The 23183-nt window shown below is 34.4% G+C and overlaps 2 pseudogenes; one reads left to right on the plus strand and one right to left on the minus strand.

Moving 5' to 3' along the window:
- Window positions 1–74: 74 nt before the first annotated feature.
- LOC110704819 lies at window positions 75–8594 on the minus strand (annotated as a pseudogene).
- A 2488-nt stretch (window positions 8595–11082) lies between these two features.
- LOC110704829 lies at window positions 11083–21171 on the plus strand (annotated as a pseudogene).
- The last annotated feature ends 2012 nt before the right edge of the window (window positions 21172–23183 follow it).

Consider the following 23183-nt stretch of genomic DNA (forward strand, 5'->3'; position numbering starts at 1 on the left):
ATTATTTGCAACGTTTTGACATAAAGTAAAGAAGAAAATGTCTAATCGTTGCAAAAAATGTGAAACAGAGGTAGTGTTTGTACAGAATTTTTTTTACTGCATAACTTTGGATCTTTTCTTCTATTGTATTAAAAGGGTCTACAAGAATTTGTATACAAAATTTTCAGTGATTGCATTAAAGCTAAGTTCAATCTAAAACTCTACAGCAGATGGGCATGTGTCATCTGAGATCATCTTCACAACAATCTGAGGTTACAGTACGAGCCTGAAGCTTTACCAGTTGTTCTCGTTGATTTCCCAAGTGTAATGCTGTAAGTATCCACAATAAACACACCTATGTTCAAACAAACAGAAATAAGTTATTCTAATCAGTGCAAGAAGGCAAAAGGAAGATAAGTTATAGAAAAAAATGATCATCAGGACAGCCACTAGTTGACTAGAAGCAAGAAGCTGCCTCACTCGATAACTTTCTCGTATGGAGAGGGTGATTCCCACATCAGAGATACTGGTAAATAATAAGTCAAAAGAATAACTGAATAAGGGATTATTCCATAACAATAATGAAAGAAAAGACTATCCACGTCGTTAATATTAAGCTATTGCCTACAGGAACGCAGAGGGTTCTCTACTCGGCCTTTGTTCATAATTTCACATTAATAAGTTATCTGGACAGTATCCTTCCAAATAAAATAAAAAAAAAAAAAAGGTTATCTGGATAGTAGTTTTGGACAAAGTTATCGCTGGGTGAAAGTAAAAATTACTCGGAGAATGTTCCTCAAGAGCAGAAACCAGATAGTGTTTCACTTCAGGGAAATTTCTAGGGGTTTTAAGTTTTAACCCAGAAAAATTACATACTACCTCCGTTTTGATTTATTAGTAACATTTACCATAAATGCATACTACAAATTAAATACAACCAATGCTTTCTTTCCTTTTTTACTTGTCATTTCTTTCTATCTCTCCTCATCACATGCAACTTTATTTTTCTCTCTCCATTTACCACTCACAAACAAATTGGTGAATGTCACATCATTGCAAATAAATTGAAACGGAGGTAGTAACTAGATAGCTGGAGTAAGTTAAGAGCAGAATACATGCAACTTACGCTATCCAGCAAATTTTGAATCCAACAGGTGAGATAACGTAGGCACACATCAACCCACAAAACAGTGTGCCAGAGTCTCATATGTTTGAATAAAAAGGGCATAAAACTACAGCAAATAATGTGATCAGTCATTGCAGAGACAGGAGGCCTCCTGTGAGTGGGAACAGGGAACAAGCGATGTGTAAGAGCACACACAGTGAGATTGTAAATCTAGCCATCTTCCAGTCCAAAGGGTTTTGATAACAATAAGGTGAAGCAGTTGGCAGGACACATGAAATATTTTAATGCCAACTGCTTAATCTTATTGTTGACAACCTAGATATAAGACATAAATAGTCAAGCGACTGGTCAGCTACAGAGCTATATCACCTCAAGTTCATCAAGGGCTTCAAGGTTCAATCAACTTAATGTGGATCAGGGATGAAGATTTAAAGAAAGCTAACAATTGTAAGAGTATTGCATTTTTGTAACCAATAGTCCACTTTTAAATTTTCTTTTAAACTTACAATTTGTCCATATTACCCTCAATGATAACTGAAAATACTATCTAGAGGCTTGGTAAGGATAATATATTTCATAAAGAAGAATCAGATGGTAGTTCAACCAAATCGTGATAAATGACCTTCAACCAAAAGTGTCTTGGTAATGGGGATGTAGCTAAAAATACAAGAGGTGTGGATAAGTTAAAATCAAAGCCAGAGTTTTATCAGGTCACCAAGAGGAAATTGTGACAATTATCAATGTACTAAAAACGTGTTAAGAAGAGCTGGGATACAGGCATCTTCTCTAGAATGAACTGAAATAATTCAACAATGCAAAGGGATAATGATATAAACAGAGTCTTTAGAGAGCAAGGGCAGCAAAAGGGGGACGAAAAAACCTCTTAACAGCAAGGGAAGCAAAAGGGGATGATAAAACCTCTTAACTCGTAATAAGCAGTTCTCTTTTGCAAGCCAATACTGTAGTAAGATACCCAATCTAAGGCCTGAATAATAAGCATCAATACCATGGACTTCAAACCGATTCACAGATATCAATTTCAGACTGCTGTAAATTTACTTTGAAGAGAAAAACATCCTTGTACATATTGTCAACTTTTTCCCCTTTTCAATTAAATTCCAAACCTTATTGCTAACCTAAACCTTTCTTTATTTTTGGGTGCAGACCTAAACTTATTATTAGAAGGAACCACAGCATGCTTCTTTTCAAATTTGCCTCTAAAACATCTTAAACAAGCAGATTAAGACTTACAGGAAGGGCGTAGAATGATATTGTTGATGTTTTCCCCTCAAAAGATCCAAAAAACAGCTTGAACATCCCTGCTGCGGTGGCATCTCCAAGCCTTTGCACAATTACATCTATGCACACCTGAATCAGTATTTTAAGGAGAAAGGTAGTCAGTAGACAAAAAAATAGCCCAGCAAGATCTATGTGTTGTGACAGATTTTGAAAGAAAAGCAAGGAAAAGGGCCAGAAAAGAAAGATTTTTTTTAAGAAAATGAGGGGTTGGAACCTCAAGTGAATTTTCATAGTAAAAAAATATAGGTGGAATGATACTCTTCTTACATAGCCTATTATATCTATAACATTGATTAATAGCATAAGGTAGAGTAAGTAAGATTTTTAAGATCATGTTCAATGCAGCAATTATGCGTACCTTGGCTTTGTATTTTTCCTCCTGTGAAACAACAGTAAACAGGAGTTCCCTTCCTGGCCTAGTTACAACATACATAACAACCTGTAGAAGGGAGAATGTGAAGCAATGACTTATTCAATAGTATCCCTTTAAATTTAAGTTTCTATACGTGGAACTAAATAGAGCAAATTATACAAAACAAACCTTCCTCAGGGTTTCACAAACACCAACGACAATCCAAGTTGGCCATGCAGATATAGCAACTAAATTGAATAAAGCAGCTAAGGGAGCAGAGCTAATAGCAACAGACACCAGCAACAGTAAGTATGCGACCCTGTTTTAGTGAACACAAAATCATTTGCATTAGCAATACCAATAACCTGCATTCCAAATAAGAGTCACTTACAAAAGCCATAGATTTGCACCAAACGGACAATAATGGCTTATATATAAAAACTTAGCAGTTAGGAAGCTAAAAAACAATTTAAAAATTTTCCATAACAGGAACAGAAAATCATTTTAGAGCATTATAAACTGAATCATGGGACATCAAAGAAGAAGAGGCATGATTTGGTAGATATAAAATTTGATAGTGGGACATCTATTTGGGGAAGGATGCAACTCTTGATGACGTTTTAGAAATTCATTTAAGGTATAGGTAGCTAAGTAAAGGTCGGAGAGAAAGCCTTGCCTCTACCTAAATGCAACAGAACACATCAAAGATGAATATATGATCAACACATAAGCAGAACTAGGTCAGTGTCATGTGAATCAACTCCACCTTGACATGACCCTCTTTGGCATAGATGAATATATGATTATACTTTCAATAAGCGATCAAATTAGGAATATAGAAATGCAAAGGGGTAGATAAAAGACTTGAGGTGCATCCAGAACAGAGGCCTAAAGTCTCAGCATAAGGTTGATAATGAAGTTGCAAACATATGCGAAGCAAGGCCCACACCTCCAAAATTAGAAGACTGTTATTTTGTATAATACTTTAAAATTCAGATAGAATCACAAGTTAAAGATTAAAATTGAAAATCTCCACAATATGCATCTCATTTTGCCACTTCATAAATTAGCATAACATACCGTTAAGGTGATTTGCCCTGAAAATATAAAAAGGGCAATAAAGCTATTGATCTCCGCAAACAATTTCATTCTACCAGCAGCACTTGATGTTGTCAGGGCAATTATAGAAACTTTCTGAAACAGCAGTAAATAAAATAATAAGCAAAAATTAATGTGACTTAGTTCACGAGAAATATAATTGATATTAAAAAGAAAACCAAATATAAGGCTCATAGATCAGAGATAAAGTTGTCTTAACCCTAACTAAGAAGAGCATATGGCCCATCCAAAGACAAGTACCATACTTTTAACTCAGCATTAGTAACTGTGATACTGACTTTACTACTAGGTAAATCCTTAAACCTTATGAAAGCAACCTGTAATACATTAAGGACTATGAGGATACACATAAGCATCTGAACAACATTAGTCAAGAAGAAATAGTGATCATTCTATGCAGAATAAACAATATCGACAAAGGGTCATCTCTCTGCAGGTCAGATATGAAAACCTCTAACAACGGTATCATAATTTCACTGTTATTAAAAATTTGCAAGTCTAGTACTCTATTAAGACAGCCCAGTCAACCGCAATTCTCCTGGTCCCTCCCTGCCTTTTAGAAATACAGTTAGTCTTCCACTTAACAAGGGTCAACTTTCTCAATAAATCTCAGTCATTAGAGGAAACCTCATTGCCATAATGAGGCCCTATGCACGTTGCTGATGTAAAGTTCAGATAAAGAAAAAAAATTATTGGACAAAAAAAACTACAAAAATTCAAGGGATTATGAGGTCAACCTCACAATCACAAGGTGGATACTAAATACATACACCCCAGCGAGGGTTATCCTAGCAATCATGTCAAACATTTAATTAGCAATGATGTATTGGTCAAACAACAGAAGCGCCCAAAAGGGTAATGAAAATTTCCACATAGTATTGTGACTGCTCAAGCAGCTTAGATGTGTTTACAGGCTTCATGTTCTAATGTCTTTGTCTCATCATCATCCTATACTTACTGACAATCGAATAAATATCAACAACAGTGGTGGATTTCATGAAGTGATTGCCACCAAAACGGGCAGTTTGATTGCAAAGTTATCACGAAGCACCATAACATCTTCCACAAAGATACAACATTCAAAATATCCATGCATAACACACAACCAAACTGCCATGAAACATAAGCTATCTTACCTGGAAGTAAAAGAATGATGAGACAACAGCACTCAGCCATAGATACAGTGATACATAGATCAAATAAGATGAGGAGAGTATAAGCCTAAAGCCATCCAACATAGCCAAAAGTTGAGGTGTTTCTGGAGAAGATTCCTTAGGCGTTGATGTTTTCTTTATCGCTCCACTTTTCTTCATCCAGTTTACTGTGTACAGCAAGTCAAAATAATAAGATTCTGAAATACTGAATATTTAAATTAGGAGTTATCCTCCTCTTAAATCATATAGATCAACAGGCAGAACATTATCTTGAAAAAGATGTGTTTATACTTCTCACTGAATAAATCAAATCCTACAACAGAATCGATTGGATACAAACGTAAATGCATGTTCTCAAAAACTGATGCTACCCGAAATTACCCAGGATACTTGTGTTTATGCCTCTAGCTTAAAAATTTAGCTCCAACAAAAGAAAGAGATATTGATTTGGTACAAATCTAAATTCAAGTTCTCTAAGACTAATGCTACCCAATGTATCTCCAGAAAACTCAAATAAGTTCAAACAATAATAGCTCTATGTACATAAAACAAACCATACTACAATCCTTGTGCACTATTCCAAACATGATTACATTCAATTTATATGCCCCTGACTGCGGCAGAAAATTTAGAGTCAGCATAGAGGCCATATAGGAAGTACAATACAAGCTATATACACTTATATAAAACATTATTTCTCCATAAGCTTCCCCAAACCCTTATTATCATAGAGAGTGAGAGGATATGAAGAATTAGAAGTTTATTGCTTTGAGAGTGAGCACACATATTAATTTAAGTAGTCATATTACCATGGGAATTTTGTAGAAAACTTATTCTTCCAAAGAGAGCTCACACACATCAAATTAAAATTGGAAAAAAAAAAAAAAGTCATATTATGTTTTCACACAAATATAACCAATTTATAAATAAAGAGATAGATTCTCTTCAAAGTCCAAACGCGTGTAGTCTCCTTACTTAGACCATTAGCAATTACCCACATTCTATAGGCCAGATAACGCTGCATAAAGCCTAACTGAAGTCTCAATACTCTTGGTAAACTGGTGTTCAGAAAAAGTCTACCAGGAATTGACTGACCAACTTTTGGAAATCAATTAAATTTGGCACTGATGTGACATTGGGCATCCATATCAAATTGTAGAACGTTCCCTACAAATAAGATAACGTTCACCTGTCTCAAATCATTTCATTGCTCATTTTATCTCTCCTTGTAACATTGCACATCCAACTAACCATCATTTTCTCTAGTCCTATTAATTCATTTATTGTATTTTCTCACAAAGGCCACAATCAACATATTTATTATCTCATACCCTGAGTTCATTCAAAGGCATAAGGCTTTGTAACCATAGAACATACCTAGGTCATACCATTATAATCATTAAGTTTCAGACAAGGGATTAACAAAAGAAAAAGGAAATTGGTACTCTATCTTACATCATTGGAGTGTCTTCCTCAGAAATATGGGGTGTGCCTTGACTAATTCCTTTAGAAGACTGTGCAGCTAGTTCCATTAGAAAAGCAGCCACTAGGAGTAAAACTGAAAGCAACAGATATCAAGGACTGTGTCATAACAAAAGCAAAAAAAAAATAAAAAGAAAAAAAATCCATAGCAAGTATTGAAGTCATAACAAGACAATCACATACAAGGTCCCAGCCAAGCCATTCCAGTCGCAAATAATGATCCGAACAGCTGACCAAGTGTAGCACCCGCACCAATAAACCCAAACAGTCTTGAGCCTGACTGGATATAAATCCAAGTTAAATTCTCCAAAAGCCTTCATCCATCAATCAACAGAAGGATAGTAACTAACCTCGCTATCCATTACATCGATTACTCTTGCCCACGTTGAAGAGATAGTTATCAAATTCAACAAAGCAATCTTCAATAAGCAAAGAAGAAAAATCAAATAAGAATCGTAAAATATCAAATACTAAAGCAAGCATTTAACTTCAAGCTGGAGGACATAACCATACCCAAAGGAATAAACCAATTCTCACTGAGATGTAATACCATGAGAGGTCATCCCAACTAGAGTGCATAACATTGGAATGCTCCCGCCAACATTTTGATCATGTTCTGAATGCACATCAACTGAATCCTGAGTCCCAAAACAGGAAGCATTAAGAACTAATAAAAAACTAAGAAACAGAATCCCAACATTAAAGCAGACTGCATTCATAAGTATTTTCTCGTAATGAATTAGTTATCTCACCTTATTATTGGATGTGGAAGATCCATTTGTTGAAGTATGCCAAAAAAAAAAGAATATGACAAGTGACAAGCTAAAAAATCTGTGTATCAACACCAGAGCCTGAAATTTTAAAAATCATCTATGAATAATGGCACAGAAACAGCTATATTTGTGCAGTGTCAATACTAGCTTTAAACTCCGATAGACAGCATGTAACACGAACTTTACACCAAGTAACATGAATCGAGACTTTCTACAACTAAACCATCAGGTCTTCACTTTTCTAGAACCACCATTATTTTTAAGTTAACACTGAATGGTTCAGCAAAAAGACTACTTCTATCACAGTTGATATCAGATTTGCAAGTTGCAAAGTGAAAATAATGCCACTATTACACAACAGCTCTGTCTCTATTCAGCAACTCCTCCAAATTTGGATTAGATCGGAATGTATCATTTCACTACTCAATGATGTTTCATAACTTATTATCACTTGTCAGTTGTCACAGCATAACAAGAAAAAAGATCTCCGAATCCATCAACATTATTAAAGCCTTTTCAATTAATCATTAATTCTACACACAACAATAAGACCTTTTTCTATAAACCCTTTGATTCCTAAAATAATAAGACCTTTTTCAATCAACCCTTGATTCTACACACAACAACATTATACTACTTCAACTCCGACTCTTCCCAGCACCTAATTTTCGCTTATTTCAAGAAAAATAAGTTCATAAATCAAAATGAGTTTAAAAGTTCGGGACCAATGAGTTCACATATATAAAATCCAGTGCAATAAGTTCAAATAAGTTAAGTTCGAGCACTAAGTTCATACAAGTTAAGTTTCGGGAACAACAAGTTCACATAAATCAAGCTAACAACATAACGAAAAGTCAATACCCTGCCTTTGGATAGATTTGGCAGCGAAAAGAGCAATGTAGAGAGAGGAGCAGCAATCAAAGTAAGAACCAACGATCCAATAAAAAGCTCAGGAAGATTTGATAACCCTAATGATATTGCTCCTTCATCTCGCAATGGTAATACCACAAAGTATGCACTCAAAATCTGTCCAATTCAACAAAATCAAAATCAAAATAAATAATATAAACACTCAATTTCAATCATCAAAATCAAGAACAATTGCGGAAAATGAGATCATAAAAATTACTGAATAATAAAATTAAAAAAATTAAAAAAAAAAAAAAAGGGAGAAATTGCATACGAAGAAGAAAGATCCAGCGGAGTGAAGAAGCGGCGAGATTTCGTGAGGTTTGACGTCAACGACCGCCGACAAAATCGCTGCCAGTCGCCGGCGATCAGCCATTGTTTCTCTCTCCTCGAGATTGAAGGGTTTTAGCTTCAGGGGAGAGTAATGAACGAGAATTGGGACTTGGGAGTGTATTTGGATTTTGTCGTTAAAACTGTTATAAGCCCAAATTATCTGCTCCCACGGCCAAAATCTCGATAGTACCAAACTCTCAATATGGACTCGGTAAACGTTCGGTCAAAACAAACTTGTTTCAATTCGAATTCAACTCAACTTGTAGTTTTAACAAGCACGAATTGACTCATTGAACAAGCAATAACTTGATTCCTTAAGCTAGTGAGCAGCTCGATAATTTTTTTTACTCCCTCCGTTTTTTTATAGGCTAGAGATGAGATTGCGCGGAGTTTTAGGTAGTTTAATAAAATAAAAAGTTAGCGGGGTAAATAAGGTTATTATTTTATTGAAAAGTAAAGTAGTGTGAGAGGGGACTGGGGACCATTGGGGAGTGAAAAATCAATAAATATATATATATAAAATAAAGTAATACTAAAACAGACACCAAAATTGACACTTGTCAAATCTTGGTTCAAAATTTTCCCTCCAAAACCTATTTTTCTTTTTTATTTTTCTTTTCATTTTAGCCATTATGGAAAAAGATTTTATTATGTATAGGTAGAATCTAATTATTTCCTATTGTTTCTTTTGTAATTGTTTCAACTAATATATTGTTTCCTATAATTCAAGATTTAAATTTATCAAATTTGTTTCAAACTCAATATTATTTCTTAAATTGGTCAACTTTATACATTATTGGAAATACGAGTAATATTTTTTGAGTCGTTTTCCTAGATAATTTTAAGTGGAATTGAAATCATTTTAATTAATCTTATTTGTAGTACTTGAATAATTATATTCTTTCAATAATTAAAAAAAAAAAATCTACCAAAAAAAACTTTGACGATAGTCTTCTTTGTTTTGAATTATTGTCTTTGGAATTTTTAATTATTTTTACTTAACCTTTTTCATAACAATTTTAACAATATTACTATTGAGACGGACCACTTATGATCACCTCTAATGGAAGCCTAACATATATCTTATAAATAAACTCAAATTTATGAATTTTTTACATTGAATAATTATTTTAGAATGGTATCTCATTTATAAATTTCCACAGTACATTAATTTCTTTTATTATTGGTCTAATTCTTTAATAATTTCATTATCATTGTTATAGGTTTGTGTCAATTTGTGTCTACACACTACTAAGCTATGAGCTATGTGATTAATTAAATTTGACTAAGTTATTTGAATTTCCTTCAATAAATCACCATTTTTTTTTTGTATAAATAGTGGTCGAACTATAATATCTTTAGAATTCTTCAAAAAGTTTAGTAATACCGTGGGTTGCACGGGTTCTAAACTAGTGATAAAGTAAGAAAGAGTGGGAACATTAGTGGGTAAAGATATATTATTAAATTGTAAGAGATTTCCAAAAATGAAAAACTCTAACTTACAAAAAAAAACGAACGAAAATAGTAACTCTACCTTATAAAAAAAACCGGAGGGAGTTTTAATTATGAAAATAAAAAATCAGTTAAAAAATAATTTAGTACTCCTCTTTAGAGATAAGTTAGTACTTTTATCCACCATTCACCCTATTTTAAGTTTAAAGGGGAATACATTAAATAATGATGAACTACTACTATATATATATATATACTTTTACATTTGCTATTTTTTAAGTAGTACTCCATACTAGATATATATTGACTAAAAGACAAATTATTTTCTTAAACTAAATCTAAAATAAAAAGTATTTAAAATTAATATGTAGATATAAAATAAAAATAAAAAAAAAAGTCAAATTCATCTGTATAAAATATAATGAAGTACATGAAAACTATATATAATACAATAATATTTAACGTAGTACGTATTATTTTGGGGCATCACCCGGACTAAACACTAGTCAATACTACGTATTATAAAAGTAAAAGTTTTGCAATTATTAAAAAACCTAGGAAGCACTTCCTCCTTTTTTTAGTTGACACCATTTAGGTTTTGCACTATTCACAAACTATACTTTGACTAGTTTTTGTGATTTAAAGCTACGATAAGACATAATCATATGGGATCTTACTTGAATCATCCCAATGTATATTTTATTAATATCTACTCGTACTTTTTTTTAATTTTACAATATCGATATTTAGAGATATTAATCGTTAAAATTGTACATAAGCAAGCGTGATAATAAAAATGTGTCAACTAAAAAAACGGAGGTAGTAAATGCAATAAGCCAATAAGTTGTAGGAAGGAGTTTATTTCTTAAACAAATGTTTTTCGTGCTGTATAAAACAAGAAAGTTTGAATTACAAAATGTCGCCACGTGGCCCACATTGCTCCGTGAGTTATGAACCGCCTGTTTAGACAAGCCAGTGAATCATTTTTGGAAGAAAACCTTCCATAATTGAGCATCTTAATGAATTCTCACCTATACCCTTCATTATCATTCATGCTATAAAATTGTGACATAACGTAGGCATGTATATCAACACAACGTCCAAAAGATGCAATTGCTAACAATTAATAGTGATATATATAACATAACTGTCATAGCTACTAAATACGTAGCATTCTTCCTAGCCACATACTACACTCTTAAGCATACAATCCTACGCTACAATCTCAAGATCAAACTACCACCAAGCCCTTTTCTCTCTTTCCCCGTCATTGGCCACCTCTACCTCTTTTACAAGCCCCTCCATCGTTCTCTAGCGCGTTGTCCGCCCAATATGGTCCAATTCTCTATCTCAGGTTTGGAGCTCGGCACATTGTGCCATCCTCTTCTATTGTGGAGGAGTGCTTAGTCCGGAATGATGTTTTTGTGAACCGGCCTAAGCTCCTCTCTGGAAAGTACAATGGAAATAACTTCACAACTATTGCATGGGCCCCATATGGGGCCCATTGGAAAAACTTACGAAGGATTGCAGCCGTTGAGATTCTATCTCCTAAACGACTGTAGATCCTATCAAAGATTCGGGCCAATGTGGCCCAATCCTTTATCGTCGGATTATGAAGTTAGAAAGTAGTAGTGGAGATGGTGTGGTGGAAATGAACTCGGCCTTATTTGGGCTAACCTTAGACAACATGATGAAGTCGGTAATGGGGAAGAGTAACTTTGAAGAGGGAGATGAAGGGATAGAATGTTTTAGAAGGTTTGAGAAACTTTTAAAGCAAAGTTTTAATAGGAGTGGGGTTTCAAATATAGAAGATTTCTTGCCTATCTTAAAGCTGTTTAAGGTGTTTTATTGGTCAAACGAGAATATGCTAAAGACGATCATAGAAGATTGCAATGAGATCATGAAAGTAATGTTAAAAGAGCATAGGAAAATGGAGGAGGAGGGAAGATTAACCGAGGATAGAAAGAGGTCAATGTTGCATGTTTTGTTGTCCTTAAAAAAAAAAAGGATCCTCAATATTATACAGATGAGTTGATTAAATACTTCATCTTGGCAAGTCTCCTGTACTTTTTTTTTTTTTTTTTTTCACAAATTTCAGATCGAGTTTAATACTTCTTCCGTTTTTTAAATATTGCACTACTTGTCTTTTAAGGAAGTTTCACAAATATTGAACCATAACCATTTTAGGAAAGTAAATATTTGTGTTCACACTACAAATATCTTATATACCCTTATCTTTTAACACTTAAATCTTTAGTTTAGGTTTACAATCACATGGCAATTTTGTACTTTTATCTTTCTCTCTCTTCCTTTTTTCCACTACCAAAAAAATTTGTGCCCAACCCTGAGGCCAGTCACTTCTATTTAATTTTTGCTTCAGTTTTCTTTAATTTTTCTCTCTCTTATTCTCTCTCCTCTTGCAATTTGCTTTAATTCTATCTTCTCCTGCAATTTTCTTTTATTATCTCTCCTCTAAATTCTCTATGTTATTCTTGCAATTGTTGAAAATGGTGAAATTGAAGATCATAAATCCCAAGGGAAAGAAAAGATCGTCTACTTGTAAAACAATTGATCTGATAAATCTTCAAACCCTATTTTTTACATTTTTAAGAATTTTTGAAAATCATATGCATTTTGCCCTATTTTTTACAGTATTGTTGTTTTTGCGAGTGTTTCGACCTAAGTTTCGTTTTTTTATTTGGTTGCATATGCTTAATTATAAGTTCTTTTATGTTAAATTTTGTTTTTGTTCTGTTGCTGTGTTGCATATGCTTACTTTTCTGTTGTTGTGGCTCTGATGAGTTACTTGTATTGTTAATTTTTAGGGTTACCTGTATGTATGTCAGGGTTGATTTTGTTTTTGCGAGTGTTAGGTTGAAGAAGTTTCGAATTTCTTTTGTATTTGTTTAATTTTTAGTTTCTTTTGTATTTGTTTTGTGAATGTTGACCTAAGTTTTGAATCGGTTTTGTTTTGCGTCATTTTGTTTCATATTTTAAATTATCTATAAATAGGTTACTTGAAATTAGGGGTTACGTGAAATTAGGTGTTACTCATAATATGGGTTAACTGTTGAGGGGATACTGATTGTATTGGTTACTTGAAATTAGGGGAAATTTATAATATGGGTTACTTGAAATTAGGGGTTACTTATAATATGGGTTACTTGTTTTTGTCTTCTGTTTTGGGTATGTTATAAAATGGGTTACTTGAAATTAGGGGTTACTTAAAATTATGGGTTACTTGAAATTAGGGATTACTTATAATATGGGTTGCTTGAAATTAGGGGTTACTACTTGAAATTATGGGTTACTTGAAATTAGGGGTTACTTATAATATGGATTACTTGAAATTAGGGGTTACTTGAAATTTGGGGTTACTTGAAATTAGGGGTTACTTGAAATTGCGCGTAAATGTCAAACTTCGTTATGCGCGTCAGACTCCGTTATTTTTGTTGAGTTGGCAGCAGCCCACACGGTGTGGCCTACTGCACCAAAAAGGCGCTGTAAAAGAACGGAGAAAGTATAAATATTTGTATTTTATCATCTAGAGTTAACTTAAAATACACAAATTATTGGTTAAGGCGGACTTTTATTAAATTATTGTAAAACGGGTTAAAGTTACCTTATATACTATTGAAGTTAACATTTTCCTAAGATAAATTTATTTTACTCTTAGAATAACACTTTATAATGTATTAAATTAATTATATTAGATTTTATAACTTATATCCATTAGGAAATACACATTAAACTACCATAAAAATCATTATAAAATTAAAGGTTACCCTAGTCTTATAAGGGGTTAAAGCTACCATAAAAATTATTAAAGCTACCCTCACCCTCATGTTGACCGTTTTCAATAAAAATAAGGTAATTCCGCTTTGTACAAAACTTATTGCTTACAATAATTTAAAGTTATCCCAGTGTACTGTAAATAATAAAATTATACCCTCACCCTTATGTTAACCGTTTTTCAATAAAACTAAGGAATTTCGCTTTGTACAAAACTTATTGCTTACAATGATTTAAAGTTACTCCAGTACTCTGTAAATAATAAAATTATACATTTTGTATGGAAAAAGTTATTTTTGTATTAGAATTTTGCATCGTAAAAATACTCCTAATGTGATCGAAAAGGCAATCATCAATTCATCACAACGTACATATTATATTACTCCAAAGTAGGTTAAGTTACCCTACAATGGGCCGAGCAATTTATTGTAAAATTATTGTACACGGTGTGTAACAAAAAATTCTTGTACTCTATTATTTTTAATGTTTATCTTAAAGCAGCATGTTAATTTATTTTGTTAATCTTGTTATATTTGTAAATCAGCTTGATTTAGGGCTTGTTTAGTTTATTTTTGCTTATCTAATCTGATCTAATTGTTTGATTTGACCAACCTTGACCTTAAGTGTACGATAATCTATAAAGGAAAAATATATTAAGTGGGGTCTTGTTAGATTAGTAATAATGTGTATTTTGTAAAAAATGAAATTTTTCATAAGTTTTTCATTATGAAACTAAAGATATTTAGTGATAGAAAGCTGCTTATAAAACGATGATCTGATGTGAACTAATTTTTTTCTAATCTGATATGATCTGAATTTATCTTTTCTGATTTGATATGATCTAAATTTATTTTTTCTGATCTGATTTGAACTTATTATTTCTAAAATAAGTAAAATAAGTTGAACTAAATAAGGCAAAAGGTATTAATGTATTATCACAAGACACTTGTTATTCATCGCCCGCAAATCTCTACATAAAGCCCACATTTTATAATTTTTTGACAAATTTGCCCTTTTTATAATTTTAACCGAAGATAAATTTTTCGCACTAAAAAAAATGTGGAGCAGCACCGGATCGCCGAGGATCACCGGAGAATCGCCGTCGTCATCGGAAAACGAGGTTCGTAACGCATCGTAAGGACGAAATGGTGGCTGGCACCTAGCCAAAAGGCCATGCCGTGGTTGTGGCGCCTAGCCAGGACGCCGCCACCGTGGTAACGGCGCCTGGTGGAGAAGCCTCGACCATGGTAGTGGCGCGTGGCCAGGACGCCGGAACCACGGCCAGGGCGCCTGGCCAGGACGCCGCCACCATGGCGGCGGCGTCCTGACCAGGCGTCCCGGCCGTGGCTCCGGCGTCCTAACCAGGCGCCCTGGCCGTGGCTCCGGCGTCCTGGCCAGGCGCCACTAGGGGAATATATTTTTTTTTTTTTTTTATTTTTTAATTTAATCCCCCTTTTTTTTTTTTTTGTTTTTTTTGGTTTTGTTTTTGTTTTTGTTTTATTTTTTATTTGTTTGTTTGTTTTTATTTTTGTTTGTTTTTCTTTTTTTTTTTTTTTTTTTTTTTAATTTGTTTGTTTATTTATGTTTGATAAATTTGAAATGAAATGTGTGTTATTATTTTGTTTTTTAAATGTATTATGCGTTAAATATAAAAATGATATTTAGAAATTTAAAATTTAGAAATTGCGTTTGTGATAATTTTGTGTTAAGTGTATTAATTTAATCTTAATGTAATTATATTTATACGTTATATGTTATTGTTACAGGATTATGGTGGAGACGGAAATGATTACAGTGGGATTTTTGTACATGATGGCCTGTTCGAAGATGCTCAACAAGCGATTGATCGGCCCAAATGTACAGCCATCGGCCATCGTAAGTGATTGTGAGGGAGGTCTTTTTGCCCCTATAGCGGAGCTGTTTCCGGAGTCGAGCCATTTACTGTGCACATGGCACATCAACAACTGCGTGAAAGTCAAAGCCTACAATCTTTTCAACAAGAATTTAGTAACAGCAGAGACATTGGTAAATGGTAAGTGGCGGAAGATCATGCAAGCTACCACAGAGGCAGAGTACGATCGAGCCTTGGAAAACTTCAAGGATGCGTACAAGTGGTGCCCGCCAATCGTAGACTATGTGATGCACCAGTGGGTACCTCAGAGGGAAAAGTTTGTCAAATATTGGACGAACCAAGTTCTTCATTTTGGGAACACTACGACATGCAGAGTCGAGAGCGCTCATAGAGCTTTGAAGGACTGGATTGATTCTTCCACGGCTGCTCTGGATACACTGTTCGAGAGAATAAACAAGGCTATTGATACTCAGAGGAACGGCATCAAGAACTATCTCGAGGACTCCAGACGACGACATGGCATGTTGTATGGCCATTTCATATTTAAGATTCTCCACGGTCGTGTGTCACACCACTGTTTGGGGTTGATTCTGAGCGAGTATACCAGGATGAGGGAGTTGGGCGATGAAGTGGCTATTCGGTGCGGATGTGCTATATCAGTGACTCATGGATTACCTTGTGCATGCACCATTCACCGCGTAATTACGCAAGACAGGGCGTCGTTACATGTCGATCAGGTTCATCCATTCTGGCGGACGCTCGTTATCGGAGAGCATGCTGTTTCGCATACGGTTCACCGTGAACAGGAGGAGTTGGAGCAGTTTCAGTTGATGTTTGACCAAGTGTCCTCCAGTCACCCTTCGATCATTCGTAGTGCTACACACATACTTCATGACATGTTCAATACATCGTGTTTGGATACCGAGGAACCGGAAGGGGTCGAGCGACCTAGGGGTCGACAACCACGGCGGAACAAGAGTGCGTTTGAGTACATTCGCGGTCGTGGCCGTGGCCGTGGCCGTGGTCGTACATCCTCATCAAGTGGCAGCCAATCATCGTCGTCGGTGAATATGCCCGGCACCGGTAAGACATTCGACTTCAATTTCTTTTGTTGACTGTTTGATTAGTTTACTGTTGACTTGTTTATTGTGTTTATTGATGTGTGTAACAGGGAGAATGGACATTGAACATTTTCCATATAAGGACAGGATCCCTAATATCATGATGCCATTCTTGGACGGGTGGAATGATGTCATTGCAGATGGTAACTGCGGATTTCGGGTTGTGGCGGATGTGTTTCAAATGGGTGAAGACAACTACGGTTTAGTGCGGCAGTTGATGTACAGTGAAATCGCATCAAACCGAGATGTGTATGGCCATGTGTACGGCGAGGACTTGGATAGGTCTCTGCAGCGTATCCGGTGGGGAGGGGGACCTTGCGATCAAAATCATTGGTTCGATGCGCCACTTGATCTCTTTGCCGTTGCAAACATCTACAAGTGTGCAGTCATGCATTTCGGCCTTGGTTTACATAGTCGAGCCTATTATCCATGTACAACGGTTCTGCCCTGGTGTTCGCGCGAGACCGTCACCAGACCGGTAAGGGACGTTGCTATTGGATTTCTTGGGCCGTCATACAGACATTTTATCCGATTAGACATGTCACCCGATTTTCCGGTCCCACATATCATACCGAAGTGGTATGAAATTCGTAGAGCAAGCGTGGAGGGTTGGGATGCTTTGTACCATGCTCGCGTGCAACAGTGGAACAATTTAATTGCCATGTAGTTTTTGTTGATGTACACCTACCTTTTACTATGAGGCCTTGTATTGTCAATACTATGTCATTTCTATGTGTTCATTTTTAAAAGATAATGTTTCATTTTAAAAACTAACAACAATAATTTCACAATATTACAAACTAAAAAGATAATATTGAATTTTAAAAACTAAGAACAATAATTTCAAATATTACAAACTAAAAAGATAATGGCTAATTTCAAATATCAGTAATCCCTCTGTGACGCCCACTGCCACTGCTCAAGAGTCCGTTCCAGATCGTCAATAACAGCTCTGCCTGATGCACTCGTCATGCAGTCCCTTTCCTCAAAAAGTCGGTGTCCCAACTGCATATGATGTGCCAGATCTACTAACAAACCTACCATCTCGACCCTTACGCACATCTACCCTATGCGTCTCATACGTATCATCAAGCCTCTGACTGAATGGACCGTAATCATCATATGGTCCACTCTGATCGTCGACATCCTCATCTGCATCATCCTCGTCCTCGACCTCCTCCTCCTCGACCTCCTCCTCCTCCTCCTCCTCCTCCTCATCATCATCATCATCATCTTGATCGTCCGCAGAACAGTGCACCCGTTCTCTGCGGGCCGAGGCCGAAATACCACGGGATCTAACGTGTCTGGGCCCCGAGCTCTCCATTGAGTAGATCGTACTCCTCACGACGTCAATACTCTTCCCCGCACCAGGTCCAAATTGCGATGCCTAACTCCAAGTAAATAACGAAACATAATAACGAAAACAAATTAAAAAAAGTCGAAAATAAACACAAAAGCAAATAAACAAGTCACGGAAATAAAATTATAAACATAAAAAATATAAATATATACAAGACAATATACATATAAACATAAGAAATATAAACATAAACATATACCAAAAACAAAAAATATAAACTACAAACAAAAAAAAAACAAACATAAACAAAAACAAAAACAAAAAATATTACCAAAAACAAAAAATATAAATACAAAAAAGGACGAAAATAAACACAAAAGCAAATAAACAAGTAACGGAAATAAAATTATAAACATAAAAAATAAAAATATAAACAACACAATATAAATAAAAACATAAAAAATATAAATATAAACATAAAAAAATATAAATATGAACAAAACAATATACCAAAAACAAAATATATAACCAAAAACAAAAAATATAAACAACAAACTAAAAAATGAAAAACATAAACTAAAACAAAAAATCAAAAATGCAAAGAAAAAACCAAAAACAAAAAACTAACAAAACTTAAAAAATTTAAAATTGCAAAAACTTAAAAAAAGAAGAACATCAAAATTTTAAAGAAAATTTATAAAAAAAAAAGGGAACTTATAATTTTTTTACATACAAAAATATAATTCAAAAAAAAAAAAAATACATAGGAACATAAAATTAAAAATTAAAACCAGAAACAATCTTTTTTTTAAAAAAAAAATAGAACATAAAATTAAAACAAATAAAAAAACAAAATTTTAAAAAAAAAAGATAAAAAAAAAAAGGGAACATACAATTTAAAAAAAAGAAAAACAAATTTTTAAAAAAAAAAAAAAAAAATTCGAAAATAAAATTTAAAATTAAAAAAAAACAAAAAAATTTTTTTTTAAAAAAAAAGAGAAGGAGGCGCCTAGGCAAGACGCCCGTACGGTGGTGGCGGCGCCTAGCCCAGACGCCACTACCACGGCCGTGGCGCTTAGCCTATGCGCCGCCGCCGTGGTAGTGGCGTCTGGGCTAGGCGCCGTCACCACCATATGGGCGTCTTGCCTAGGCGCTTCCTCCGTGGTGGTGGCGTCTCGCCTTGGCGCCCCACCGTCGCCGGAGGTTTTTTTTTTTTAAAAAAAAATTACAAAAATTTAAAAAATTACCTTCTGGCCGGCAAACCGCCTTCCGCCCACCGCCGGTGCCGCCACTTCCTTGCCGGGCCGCCTCGACATAGCTCTGGAAATAATTTAGAGAGAGAAAGTGGAAGTAGAGAGTAGAGAGAGAAATTGTGTTTTTTAGTTTGAGGGCAAAAGTGTCATTTCACTCTTATTTTGTGGGCTTTATGTAGGAATTTGCGGACGATGTTTAACAGTTCACCTATATTAACCCGATGTACAATCATTACTATACATTGGTAAAATTAATTAGCCTAAAATGACCAAAGGTTACCCCAACATAATAAATTTCACTTTCTTTTTTTTAGAAGATTGTTCTATTAAAAAGAATAAAAATAAATTCGATCCCAACATGTAAAAGCAATCATATTATCCTAGCTTATTAACCGTATTTTATAACCTATTTACATGAAAACTATAACATGTTTAAAGTTAGCCTCAAAGTAGGTTATAAATTAATCTAAAATTGTTCGACGTACAAGAATATTATTTTACACTTTTAAGCAGTTTTGTTATCACAAAAGATATCACAAAAGATATTATGTAAGTTACTTATGCAAGTCACATCTTATAAATAGGGCCTCTTCCAAGCTGGAACAGATACTTCAGCAGCAACTTTAGTACAGGCACTCTCCCTCCTTCTCAACAATCTTGAAACCCTCGAAAAAGCACAATCCGAGATCGACTCGAACGTGGGACACAAACGTTTGGTAGAAGAATCTGATAAGAACAACCTCCCTTATGTCAAATGCATCGTGAACGAAACATTGAGAATGTACCCTGCCGGACCTTTAGGGTTACCTCGAGAACCTATAAGTGATTGTTGAAAACGGAATTGCAGGAACAAAAACAGTAAGAACAATGTTATCGGGAATGTGACTGAGTCACGGACTATGTCGCTCTCTTTAGAACATGCATGGCACTGCCTTGAATTTGTACAAGCAGCTCGTACCTAACCGGATGTCCCCCAGGATAAAACAGTCTCTAAAAACTATAAAGTACTGGTGGTTTTGCACTGAACCACCGGGCAACTAAACACCGAAAAATGTAATGAAACTGCTCGAATATTTTAAGAAGAAGTGAGATTAGAAGATAATTTTTTCTGTGCAGTACTTAAACCTTGTTCAAAAACTGTATAAAAAGTTAAGTTTGTTTATTAATTCCGACCCAACCCTGCCCGACTCAGGTCAGTTTAGCACGCGCATGTGTGTGATAGGTTGGCTTGGTAGGGAAGTCTTCCCTCTCCACAAAATGTTTATTAATTCCGACCCAACCCTGCCCGACTCAGGTCAGTTTAGCACGCGCATGTGTGTGATAGGTTGGCTTGGTAGGGAAGTCTTCCCTCTCCACAAAATGTGGGTAGTCCTTAGGCCACACCCAAGTACTCCACTATCTACTGTATAAAGGATGGAAAACTTTCATTTCCCACCAATGTGGGACTTTGGTTTTTCACAAAATTCACACTTCACACTACTTTGTTCCAACAATGATTCTCGAGTAGGAGGCTACCTCATACCGCAGGGCTCAATGCTCGTGTGTAACATATGGGCTATACACAATGATCCAAGTATATGGGACGAGCCACGAAAATTCAAGCCAGAGAGATTTGTGGGAGTTGATAGGAATAGGTTAGAGTGCAAGTTTATACCTTTTGGTATCGGAAGGAGGGTTTGCCCAGGGGAACATTTGGCTGGCAAGGTAATTTGGTTAGCTATCGCGACAATGATCCAGTGTTTCCAATGGGGACATGTTAGCCATGAATTGATTGACATGAAGGAAGCCGGAGGTGTTACCTTGACCAAGCTTCATCCTCTACAAGTTAAGTGTCACCCTCGAACTTGCATGATAGATCTCATTTCTCATCTTTGAAGCATATTATATACAAGTACAATATAGTGAATGTATTATATTTATAAAATTTTCATCGCAATTACATGAATAAAAATGAATCAATTATATATAGTCCTGTACTGTGTGACTTCTAATAAAAAGGATATGTTACCACTGGCGGATCTACGAAGTAATTAGAGGTAGCACATGTTACCCCTAGTAATTTGGCATTAAATTTTAAAACTGCTCATTTAACTAATCTCAATGCTTGGTGTAGAGGTAAATGGGCTTTTAGCTAAGTTTTTGGTTGTTGTGTGGCACATCAGGGGTTCGACCCTCTCAATCCCCATTTTCTTCATTGACCCCTTTCTAAGTCTTTTTTTATTTTCATTTCCACACTTTAATTTTGTAAAGAGTATGAAATATTTTGTTAACTATAATGGTAAATTAGCTACATTTGAAAACTACTATCATTAATTATATATATATATATATATATATATATATATATATATATATATATATATATATATATATATATATATATATATATATATATATATAATACTCCGTACAACTTCATAGTTTTTCTTTGAATAAGTTCTCAATCAAATAACATCACATTACATTGCATCAAAAAAATAACTCAGTCTGTTATTTTGTTAACTTTTTTGGCGATTTTTTTTTTTATATATGACCACCTATGAAGTCCGATTTTTCAGTTATTCAATATATTTTGTTTTTGTTTAGAATTTTCCATGCTACCCCTAATTGAAAATCCTAGATTCGATACTGTATGTTACAGAAAAGAATGAAAAATACTGAAATGAATATACTCTTGTAATATTTATACATATCCATTGTTGCTGAAGCTAATCATCATGACTCCGTAAATCAAACCCTACTATTATACTCCTTTCGTTTTTTTTTTTTTTTAAATTCATCACTAGGATTTTTACGCTATTCATACTCCCTCCGTGTTTTAATAAGTATTACACTTTTTTTTTTGGCAAAAAGCTACCTTTAAATATTATCTCTCTCTCCTCTCATGGTCCCCATCCAAACCCACTATTACTTTTTTTTTTTTTTTTTTATCATTATATACTTCTTCTCACATTCATTACTTTTTAATAAACTATTACCCCACTATCTTTCTTTTACAATTTTTTAATACTCCAACTACCCCACTTACCTCTTTTTTATTTAAGTAAATTATATTACCTAAATCTATATGTCGGTCAAATTGTAACACTTATTAAAACACGGAGGGAGTACATTATTAGCTTTGACTTATTTTTTTTAACTAATACTTGTATACAACATGTAAATGTTAACATGTATCCGTAGTATGTTATTGGATTAATCACAAATCTAACGATGTCTACTTTTATTTATTTATTTATTTATTTATTTTTTTTTTTTTTTTGTAATTTTACAAATATTTAATTAATGATGCGGATGGTCAAGGTTGTGTTTACAAATGTGCAAACTAACACAATTTTATCATAATTCACCCTACCATCCTTTTTATCTTTTAAAATATATAATATCCATTGGATTTTTTTTTCTTCAACTTTTCTATTTTCAGGTATATATGGTATTAATCCATAAGATAGCTAAGGTATGTACACTACATACAACTCTTAATTGGCAGAGGCAGAGCTAGTTTAAGTTAAATTTATGGGGTCAATTGAACACACTTAAACATACTCTCTCTGGTATATTTTAGGACGAATCTAACAAAATTGCGTATCACTATTTTTTCTAACGCATAAATCACAAAAGACGATCAAAGGAGTTTGTGTAAATAGTGTAAAATTTCAAATATTGTGATTAAAAAATGAAGTATGTTACAAACATATACTTCCTCTGCTTTTTATACTTGCAAGTTGCAAAACACCTTTAATCACGTTTTTTGAGAAGGGGATTAGACTAGGTGCATGAATGAATTAAGCTATGAAATTTAAACCGTAGCAACTTATCGATGGTAAAATTTTGTGAATTAATTTATCCGTTTACCTAGTCTAATATCTCCCTTAAAATGCGTGTCA

The sequence above is a fragment of the Chenopodium quinoa genome, unplaced genomic scaffold (assembly GCF_001683475.1).
Source record: "Chenopodium quinoa cultivar QQ74 unplaced genomic scaffold, ASM168347v1, whole genome shotgun sequence".
Classification (NCBI taxonomy): Eukaryota; Viridiplantae; Streptophyta; class Magnoliopsida; order Caryophyllales; family Amaranthaceae; genus Chenopodium; species Chenopodium quinoa.